Source organism: Berghia stephanieae, chromosome 15, assembly GCF_034508935.2.
Source record: "Berghia stephanieae isolate SIO BIC M18660-M18661 chromosome 15, UCSD_Bste_1.3, whole genome shotgun sequence".
Taxonomy (NCBI): domain Eukaryota; kingdom Metazoa; phylum Mollusca; class Gastropoda; order Nudibranchia; family Aeolidiidae; genus Berghia; species Berghia stephanieae.
In genome coordinates, this window is record NC_088374.1 from 953734 (window position 1) to 965430 (window position 11697).

Genomic DNA, 11697 nt, shown 5'->3' on the forward strand with positions numbered 1-11697 from the left:
CATATCGATGAATGGATGGATTAATGGATTGATGGATGGGATAAATAGATGGATTGATGGATGGGATGAATAGATGGATTGATGGATGGTATGAATAGATGGATGTATGTATGGATGGATGAATGAATGAATGGATGGATGGATGCAATAATGGATGGACGGGATAAATAGATGGATGGATGGATGAATGGATGGATTGCATAAATAGATAGATGGATGGATGGATGGATGGGATAAATAGATGGAAGGATGGATGGATGGATGGATGGAATAGATAAATGGATGGGTGGGATAAATAAATGTATGGATGAATGGATGGATGGATGAATGAATGGATGTTTGGAAGGATTGGATAAATAGATGGATGGATTTGGATAAATAGATGGATGGATTAATGGAAGGAAGGATGGGTGGAATAAATAGATGGATGGATGGATGGCACAGATAGATGGATGGATGAATGAATGGATGGATGAATGGATGGATGGATGGATGGATGGATGGATGGATTGATTAATGTATGGAAGGATGGGCGGAATAAATAGATGGATGGATGGGACAGATAGATGGATGGATGAATGGATGGATGGATGAATGGATGAATGGATGGAATAAATAGATGGATGGAAGGATGGGTGGATGGATGAATGGATGGGATAAATAGATGAATGGATGAATTTGTGGATGGATGGGATAAATAAATGGGATGGATTGATGAATAGATAGATGGGACAAATAGATGGATGGATTGGATAAATAGATGGATGGATTAATGGATGAATAGAAGGATGAATATGATAAATAGATGGATGGGTGGATGAATGGGATGAATGTGTGGATGGATGGATTGATAGGTGGATAGATGGTTGGATGGATGGACATATAAGTAGATAGATAAATAGATGGATGAAAATAATAGATGGATGGTTATATATATATATATATATATATATATATATATATATATATATATATATATATATATATATATATATATATATATATATATATATATATATAGCGATTGATTGATGGGTCGCATAGAGAGTGAGAGTGAGTTGGAAGATCGATGTGTAGGTGAAATGGTTGATGGCTGGACAATCTAAAGTATCTCCCCTCATTGTTATTTATCTGTGCAGAATGGAAATCTACGATTTCATCAAAGGTGGAAGACAACATGGGCAAATTAATTATTATCCAAAACAAACTTTCACTTTTCTATTTAAATCTTTAAAATATAAATTCAAAGACAACTCAATATTTTTTACGAAACTCTTTTTGGAGTTTACAATTGTTTAGATATGCGAGTCGTTTTATTTAATTGGTAAACAGTTTGAAAAAAAAAAACAAAACAAGGAGCGACAAATGTGTCATTCGATTCAATTCAATTCAACATTTATTATAGGCAGTTTGCCAATTCAGGATGCAAATGAATACAGTTAAACCATTGGAAAAATCCATCAAATCATCTTACCATGTTGTTGTTGTTGATGATGATGATGATGATGATGATGATGATGATGATGATGATGATGATTGTCACAATAAAGGTTGTTCACAATTATCTTATTAAATTTTATTTTATTAAGAACTGAATTCATCTCACTCCAGTTATATTTCGGTAGGCTTAGATAAACTTTACCTTCTAATATTAGATCGTCTTTCCTTTTATAGCCTTCCCTCGAATTAATTTCTAATTATTGAATACTTTTCGTTCTACATTCTGTCACGTAGCCACTTATTATAAAAGCTGATAGGTCTAACATTTGACACTCACTTTCTCTCCACAATCTATGCCGGACGGCCAGTCGCTCTATTCCTATATATATACTGGAAGATTTTTATCTTTTGGGACTTTGTAGATATTATATCTACACCATTAAGACGCCGGAGCTTTTAACTTTGATTGTATAATCTTCAAGGATCAAACCCAAGCCCGCTGTCAAAGGACTACACAATAACCTCTTACCAATTGCCTGGAAGTGGAATTTTACGAGTCCGATCCTGTTATCAGAGGAATAGGTCATCCAAGCCCATCAACTGCCTGGAAACGTAAACTTATGAACCTGACATATTATCATAAGTTACGTAAAATATTCATATCTCTATTTGTAACTGCCACGATCACTGTTTATCTCTTTTAATTAAATTTCATCATTATTTTTATTTCATTGTAAACAAATCGTTAATTGTTTTTCATTTATAGTAACTAGTAAATTCTGGGGCCTCATTCTACATATATCTTTATGCATAGTCGAGTAGCTCTTTACTCACTTGAGACTATGACATTTTGGAGGGGACACATATAAAGAATTGAATTTATTTAGTTACTTATATCTATTTCATCTAACTTTAAAGTTTAAATTGTAAAACTCTTAATTGCCCCACTTGATCATATTTTAATTGAACTCCCTATTTACAGGATTAATTTTTTTTTTCTTTTTCATATCTTCATTTAAATGGAATAGCAATTTATCCATTCATTCTTTCATTCAAATTGAATAGCATTTTATTGATTCATTCCTTCATCCATTTATTCATTTATAAATCATTCATTCATTTATTGTTCATTCATTTATTTATTCATTCATTCGTTTATTCACTCATTTATCCAATCATTCATACATTTATTCCTCCCTTCATTCTTTCATTCATACATTATCCATTCATTCATTCATTTATTCACTCAGTTTTTCATTCATTCATTCATTCCTTGTCCACTTTGTTATTATATCACTCATTTCATTTTGTTGTTTGCCTCATTCATGAATTCTTTTCAATATGTTTACATTCCATAACGATTCATTCACCTATCATCCAATCACTCAGTGTTGTGAACACATTTTGTAACTATTGTAAATCTTACGATATTTTATTGTTTTGTATTTCAGACATCACTGTTAAACACTCTTCAATGCCTAATTACAATTGTTGAACAACCATTGAACAAGAGAGAGGTCCCAGCCACGAACTGAGTTGGTAAATATATCCTTCATTATTCTCTTTTACATGAGTTGGGCATCACATAGTAACTATAGACATCGTGATTTGTTTTGCATAGTGATTTGTTTTAAATACATTTTTGGCATACTACTGTTACCGAAAACCACTTATATATTATGTTCTGAAAAGTGAGTCTTTAAAAACTAAATAATAATAAAAGGAGTCTACTAGCCGTCGTGTTATATTTAGTGATAGATAACTTGGGATTATTTTGGCATCCTATTATTGTTATCACACTCTAGTATATTAGCGTCATTGCGAATAATTGTACACAAACTAACGACGAGTCACACACATTGGTGATACATTTTTCGTAGTAACATAGTTTAGAGTACACGCGATTGACACATTGTTAAGGACTCAAGTCATAACTCCGCATTGTATTGACACATTGCTTTATAAGATTTAACGATAAAAGGCATCAAATTCAACATACATAATAAGTTGAAATAAGAGAGAAAGATTTCTAAAAATAGAACAGTTCATTCCAGTAAGTGTAAATAAATAAAACAGTCAGTAACAGTATCCTGTCAATATAATATATATAAAACATCGTAACTAATTTATTGCAAAAATGGAAGTATATAAAAGATACTTAAGTCTCGCAAAGGACTTAGAAATACCCCAGGAAAGAATATTTTCATGGTGCGAAGAGAAAATAAAAGAAGAAAAAGAAGAAAGAAATCGTAGAGAAGAAAATGAAGAAAGAATTCGTAGAGAAGAAAAAGAACACGAAGAAAGAATACGTAGAGAAGAAAATGAAGAAAGAATTCGTAGAGAAGAAAAAGAACACGAAGAAAGAATACGTAGAGAAGAACGAGAAGAAAGAGTCCAAGAAAGGGAACTAAAAAGACAAATAGCTTTAGCAGAAGAAGAAACCAAAAGGACCCAAATGATGCTGGAAATTGAAAAAACAAAAACCGGTCATGAAAGAAAACATAATAATAGTGATGAATTTTTCGTGAAACTTCCACGCATGCCAACATACGATGAACGCTCAGACTGTCTAGAATCCTTCTTACACCGATTCGAAGTTCAGGCTAAAGGTTATCGTTGGCCAGAAAGCAAATGGGCCACAGCCTTGATTAACTGCTTATCTGGAGAACCGCTAAAAGTTTTCTATACCTTAACAACTGAAGATGCAGATGACTATGGAAAAATTAAAGACGCTCTACTAAAAAGATTTAGATTAACGGAAGATGGTTACCAGGAAAGGTTTCACACTGCAAAACCGGAAAGTGGAGAAGACTTTAATACATTCGTGAACCGAATTACTCAATTTCTAAATCGGTGGCTTGAGTTGGCAAACGTAAAACAAGACGACTTTGCAGGCCTTTACTATCTCACGCTGAAGAATCGAATCTATCAAGCTTGCAACCCAGATTTAGTCGCATTCTTTATAGAGAGAAAGCCAGAAAACTTGGACAAATTAAAAATCTACGCAGAAAACTTTAACAGCACACATCCATTGACACCCCTTAGCAGAACATTGAAGGAACCATACTACGCTGCTGCTGCTCAGAGTCCAGGTACACCTAAAGTTCAGTACTCAAATAGAACGAGCCGATCAATCACTCGGAACACGCAAGTGAAACAAGATGATCATAGTAACAAACCATGGAACAAACAGTTCAATAGAGACCATAGCCGATCCTATCAAAACAAAACAAGAAATAGCACTGACAATAATACTGAGTATAAGAAAACCAACAAACCTATAATTAAATGTCAATATTGTGGAATGAAAGGCCACACAGCAGACAAATGTTACAAAATCGTGGGATATCCAAAAGAAACTGCAAATGCATCACTCCAAACAAGTGTAAACAATCAGACACGAGTAATGTCAGGAGAAAATATAAATGTGTATTGCGTGAAAGGTATGTCACTTTTAACACAAACTCACAAATCAGGATCGCTATTTTTTTGAAGGCAAAGCTAATGGAACTGATTGCAAAATATTGAGAGACACAGGATGCAGTACAGTAGGAATAAAAGCATCTTTGATCAATGACGAAGACAAAACTGGAAAAAACGGTACAATGCATCACATTCAGTGGCACAGTCGAAACCTTTGAAACAGCTAACGTGTACATAGAAACCCCATACTATACAGGAATAGTGGAATGCTGTATACTTCCCAACCCCGTCGCTGGTGTTATTGTTGGCAATATAAAAGGTCTTAAAGACAACCCAACAGATGTAAAAGAATGGTCATTAACCCAAGAAACAGCTTGTCTAGCAGAAACAAGAAAGATGACAAAGACAACAGAGAAGTCAATGACTATTTCTCTTGAACCACAGCAATTTGACAGGAACACGTTCATTGAAGAACAGAAAAAGGACCCGACTTTAACATCATATTCAATATCGCAAACAAAGGGACGAAATCAAAAGTTGAATACATCATTGAAAAAGATATTCTGTTCAGGTTACATAGGAAAAGAAATAAAATAGCTAAACAACTGGTCACGCCGAGTATTTACAGAAACAAAATCCTTGGAATAGCGCACGATTCAATAACTTCTGGACATCTTGGGAGCTCTTCCACATTGAAGAGAATATCCGAGAATTTCACATGGCTTGGAATTACTAAAGACGTCCAAGAATATGTGAAATCTTGTGACACATGCCAAAGAAGAGTCGCAAAAGGCAGAATACCGAGATTGCCATTAGAGACAACCCCAGTTATTGAAAAAGTTTTTCAAAAAGTTGCAATTGACATTATAGGCCCTTTAACAAAATCAGATAGAAACCATACACACATACTAACACTAGTCGATTACGCAACCAGGTGGCCAGAAGCGATAGCATTGAAATCAACTACATCGGATCACATAGCTGAAGCATTGATAACAATTTTCACTAGAATAGGCATACCAAATGAGATACTGTCGGACAATGGACCCCAATTTACATCACATATGATGCATGAAACCATGAAACTCATGGGAATCCAACACTCATTCACAACTCCCTACCACCCCCAAGCAAATGGTCTTTGTGAAAGATTCAATGGCACTCTAAAGAATATGTTAAGAAAAGTGTCAGCAGAAAAACCAGATGATTGGGACAGATACTTACCAGCAATCCTATTTGCATATAGAGAAATACCCCAAGAATCTACAGGCTACTCCCCATTTGAGTTGATGTATGGACGATCACCTCGCGCCCGATCAATATAGTAGCCGACATTTGTAAAGGGAATGAGGAGGACAATAACGAAATTATGTTTGCTTACAAATATGTAAGAAACCTGAAAGACAGAGTAGAGGACACATGTAAGCTAGCACAGGAATCCGTCACTGAAAAAAGCAGAGAAATACAAGGAATACTCCGATCGAAAAAGCAAGTCAAGAAAATTTGAGATTGGTGACAAAGTACTAATACTCTTACCCGATGACTCGAGTAAACTTTTAGCTACATGGAAAGGACCATTCAAAATAACAGCAGTAAAATCTAATGTTAATTACGAGATTAAAATTAACAACACAACAAAGACATTCCATGCAAATATGCTAAAAAAATATTTTGATAGAGACACAGTGTCGCAACCTATGTTTACTAATATCGAAGCTTCAAATGCAGGATTAATCATACCGTTGGTCATGGGACACAGACACCCGAGACGAAAAACAAACAAAAATCGCACAATTGCAACCACCTAAGACAAAAAAAGAAGTACGCAAAGTACTTGGGCTCCTAAATTTTTACAGGAAATACATTTACAACTTCGCGCACATCGCGACACCGCTAACAAATCTGACAAAGAATGGGTCACCGAACAAAATTGTTTGGACAGAAGTGTGTCAGAATAGCTTTAACCAATTAAAGGCATTACTTGTTCAAACCAATTCTTAAATTACCCGACATATCAAAAGAATTTGTTGTAAGAACTGACGCGTCTGATAAGGCATCGCAGGTGTACTATTACAGGAACATGAGGGAACTCTAATGCCTTGCTTATATGCAAGCAGAAAATTATTGGACAGAGAATCACGATACTCTGTAATAGAGCGTGAAGGACTGGCCATCGTCTTTGCTTTAAAGACATTCAGCAGATATCTACTGCTAAAAGAGTTTGTGGTCGAAACGGACCATAAACCACTCACGTACATAAGAAATAACAAAATGAATAATAGTAGAGTACTAAGGTGGAGTCTATTTTTGCAAAATTACACTTTCAGTATCTCTCACATACCAGGCTGTGAAAATATTCACGCCGACCTACTTTCTCGATTAGTATAAACACGTGAGAAGGGTATAACTTAACCTCCCATGCATACTGTTAGTTACCTCGCAAACTATGCCAAATCAGAACGCACAATTTCGATAATTTTATTTGTAAACATGATGACCCAACTTAATGTAACATTGAGTATTGTTTGGATATATTATACCATACCCATTCATGATTTGGGAAATCTTCTCTTTATCTATCATTGTTATGAATTTTCACTCATTTATGATTAATAATTGAAATGTCAATATTCCATTTAGATTTTCATTCATTTCATTCAGAAATTACCTTCATATCATCGACTTAAATCATGCTTCATTGCCATCACTATTGTTTATCACAATGATTTGTAATCACATTGTCATCATGTGGTTCATCACAATGATTTGTAATCACAATCTTTCATTGTTATTGTCACCCATTATATACCTACGTTAATATAAACATTTCCATGTCTAGTTAATAAATAATTTAATTGTAGCACAAATCATAACAATGGATTAATGCTAGAGTATCATGATAGTAAATTTACTTCCGTTTGTAAAATATATCTTTCCCATAATGGTTAAAGAGTATATTTTAAACGTGGGTGGGGGGTGTCACAGTAAAGGTTGTTCACAATTATCTTATTAAATTTTATTTTATTAAGAACTGAATTCATCTCACTCCAGTTATATTTCGATAGGCTTAGATAAACTTTACCTTCTAATATTAGATCGTCTTTCCTTTTATAGCCTTCCCTCGAATTAATTTCTAATTAGTGAATACTTTTCGTTCTACATTCTGTCACGTAGCCACTTATTATAAAAGCTGATAGGTCTAACATTTGACACTCACTTTCTCTCCACAATCTATGCCGGACGGCCAGTCGCTCTATTCCTAGATATATACTGGAAGATTCTTATCTTTTGGGACTTTGTAGATATTATATCTACACCATTAAGACGCCGGAGCTTTTAACTTTGATTGTATAATCTTCAAGAATCAAACCCAAGCCCGCTGTCAAAGGACTACACAATAACCTCTTACCAATTGCCTGGAAGTGGAATTTTACGAGTCCGATCCTGTTATCAGAGGAATATATCATCCAAGCCCATCAACTGCCTGGAAACGTAAAATTATGAACCTGACATATTATCATAAGTTACGTAAAATATTCTTATCTCTATTTGTAACTGCCACGATCACTGTTTATCTCTTTTAATTAAATTCATCATTATTTTTATTTCATTGTAAACAAATCGTTAATTGTTTTTCATTTATAGTAACTAGTAATTTCTGGGGCCTCATTCTACATATATCTTTATGCATAGTCGAGTAGCTCTTTACTCACTTGAGACCATGACATTTTGATGATGATGATGATGATGATGATGATGATGATGATGATGATGATGATGATGATGGTGGTGATTATCCGTTTTGAGAATATTTAACAGGAAAATAGTGATATAACAAACAACTAGTCACAGGTGTTTTACCTTCAAACGCCTTAATAATTCTCTCTCTCTCTCTCTCTCTCTCTCTCTCTCTATCTCTCTCTCTCTCTCTCGTTTTCTCTCTTTTTCCCTCTCTCTCTCTCTCTTTCCCTCCCTCTCTCTATCTCTCTCTCTCTTTTCTTCTCTATTTCCCTCTCTCTTCCCCCTCCTCTCTCTATCTCTCTCTTTCTCTCTCTCTTCCCCCTCCTCTCTCTCTATCTCTCTCTCTCTTTCTCTCTCTTCCACCTCCTCTCTCTCTCTCTATCTCTCTCTCTTTCTCTCTCTCTCTTTCCATCTCTATCTCTCTCTTTCCCTCTCTATCTATTTCTTTTTCCCTCTCTCTTTCCCTCTCTCTTTCCCTCTCTCTCTCTCTCTCTATCTCTTCTCTCTCTCACTCTCTTTCTTTCCCTCTCTCTCTCTCCCCTTTCTCTCTTTCCCTCTATCACTCTCTCTCTCTTTTCCTCTCTGTTTCCCTATCTCTCCCCCCTCCTCTACCTCTCTATCTCTCTCTCTCTCTTTCCCTCTCTCTCTTCTCTCTTCTTTCCTCTCTCTTTCCCTCTCCTCTCTCTCTCTTCCTTTCTCTCTCTCTCTCTCTCTCTTTCCCTTTCTCACTCTCTCTTTTCCTCTCTTTTTCCCTATCTCTCCCCCCTCCTCTCCTCTCTATCTCTCTCTCTCTCTCTCTTTCCCTCTCTATCTCTCTCTTTTTCCCTCTCTTTCCCTCTCTCTCTCTCTCTCTCTCTTCTTTTCTCTCTCTCCTCTTTTCTCTCTTTTCCCTCTCTATTCCTCTCTCCTCTCTCTTCTTCCTCTCCTCTCTCCTCCTCTCTCCTTTTCTCTCTCTCTTCTTCTCTCTCTCTCTCTCTCTCTCTCTTCTTTCCATCTCTATCTCTCTTATTCCCTCTCTTTCGCCCCCCCACCTCTCTCTCTCTCTCTCTCGCTCTCTCTCTTTCTCTCTCTTTCTCTCTCTTCCTCCCTTTCACTCTCTCTCTCTTACCCTCTCTCTCACTCATCTCTCTCTGCCCCCCCTCTCTCTCTCTCTCTCTCTCTCTCTTCTTTCTTTCTTCTTTCTTTCTCTCTCTCTTTTCTTCTCTCTTCTCTCTCTCTCTCTCTCTCTCTCTCTCTCTCTCTCTCTCTCTCTCTCTAGACCACTTTAAAAAATCTAAATTGACAATAGAACTGTAGCTATTTGGGGTAAATCGTCAGAGTAGACAAAACAGTGAAAAACGTAATGAAGAAAGACTCTATTCAAACAAGGAATGTTTTTCTTGGGTTTTCTTTTATTTTCACTGTAAGCCATGAAACAATTGTTGTTCATCTCTTTCTCTCCCTTCATAATGACTAAAAAGGGCGTTACAAAAAACAAGGGCTCATCATACATAGACTAATAAATACAGGAACATTGTCACAATTTAAAACTTTTGACGTCATACAGCTCTCGTTATTGTTTTCAATTAACCCATTTCATGAGTAGTCCTGAATAAATTGTTTTCATGAGAATATCATGTGCGTTTAAGGTTACACACAGCTCTGTGTGTTGTTACGTTATATCCGGCTGCCGACATGTTTGAGTTTTTTGTTTGGATAAACGCACAGCATCAATATATTATTCAAACGTCATCAAGTATATTGTCCTTAGATAATTTCAATATCACTGGCTGGTGGTGGTGGGTAACAGATGTCCATGACGCACAGGAAATCACAAAAAAGATAACAATGTTTGTCTCTAAAAATGGATAGTGGTCACAATAGATATTTCACGCTTCACAAACACAAATTTACACAATCTATAAACGGCTATACAGCATACATCGGTGTGTCGTATTTCTTTGAACAAATATTCTTTCCCAGAGTTTTTAAAAACTACATTGGAATAATTAAAATTGTCCAAATCATCAAACACGAGTTTTTTCACAAATCTGTCGCTTAATCACAATTGACAATTGAGGACTCATCTAAAGTCATGTGTATATTGAGGTTTTGAAAAATCGGGCAAAAATGAAATGAACATCTTTTGTCAGTGTCGGGCAGATGGGGCCTGAAACGAGAATATTCCGATTTACATTCAAATCTCGTGACAAATTAAATTTTTAGCTTGATTCAAATAACCTAAATGAGCTTGTACGGGATCGTTTTTGTTAGCGCAATGCTCACTAAATGTGCTTAAAGATTTTTATATTGGTCCCAAGCCAACGACAACGTTTAACATGAAGAACAAGATCTGTTAGGCGCGATCAATTATGTTTTCACAATGATACATCGCTGAAACAGGCCAGATCTTACGCCTGAGTGAGGTGAGGGAAAAGCTATCCGAGTATATAAATTTTTGCTATTCACAGAAAAAAAATGGAAACAGGAATCAAAAAGAAAAAAAAAATAATTTATGCATTTTTATAAAGACATATTTACTTAACATGCTCAAGGAACTATAAAAAAGGTCCCAAGACAATAGCAACACTTAGAATGTAGCACAAGACAAGACTTCTGTTAGGCGATTTCACATTTTTCCTCGTCAGAGACAACGCTGGTATCACAGCCGTTTACTGCTTTCACTTTAGTTCGACAGGTAAATTTTGCCGGACGCTAGTTCATAACAGATGGCGAGTCACGCCTGTGTCCAAAGGAAGACCGAGCAATTTTTCCTATTTTGATGATTTTTTTTCTCAAGTTCAAAGTGGCGTAGTAAAGATGCTATTAGATGTTGCAATAAGATATTTTAGAGTCATAACTTGGGATTTACATACTTTTATTTGATATGATTTTAGTAGATCATTTGGGATTAGATTTTATAGGAAATAACAATAAAAATGGGTCAGAAATTTTAATTACTTCAAACGATATAATCAAACATTACATAGTTATCTGAGTTTATACAAATAAATGAGAAATAATAATAATAATAAATGGCATTTATATAGCGCTTTACCCCGTTGTCACAGGCTCTAAGCGCTTTACAGTGATATAAAACAAACATATTACAGT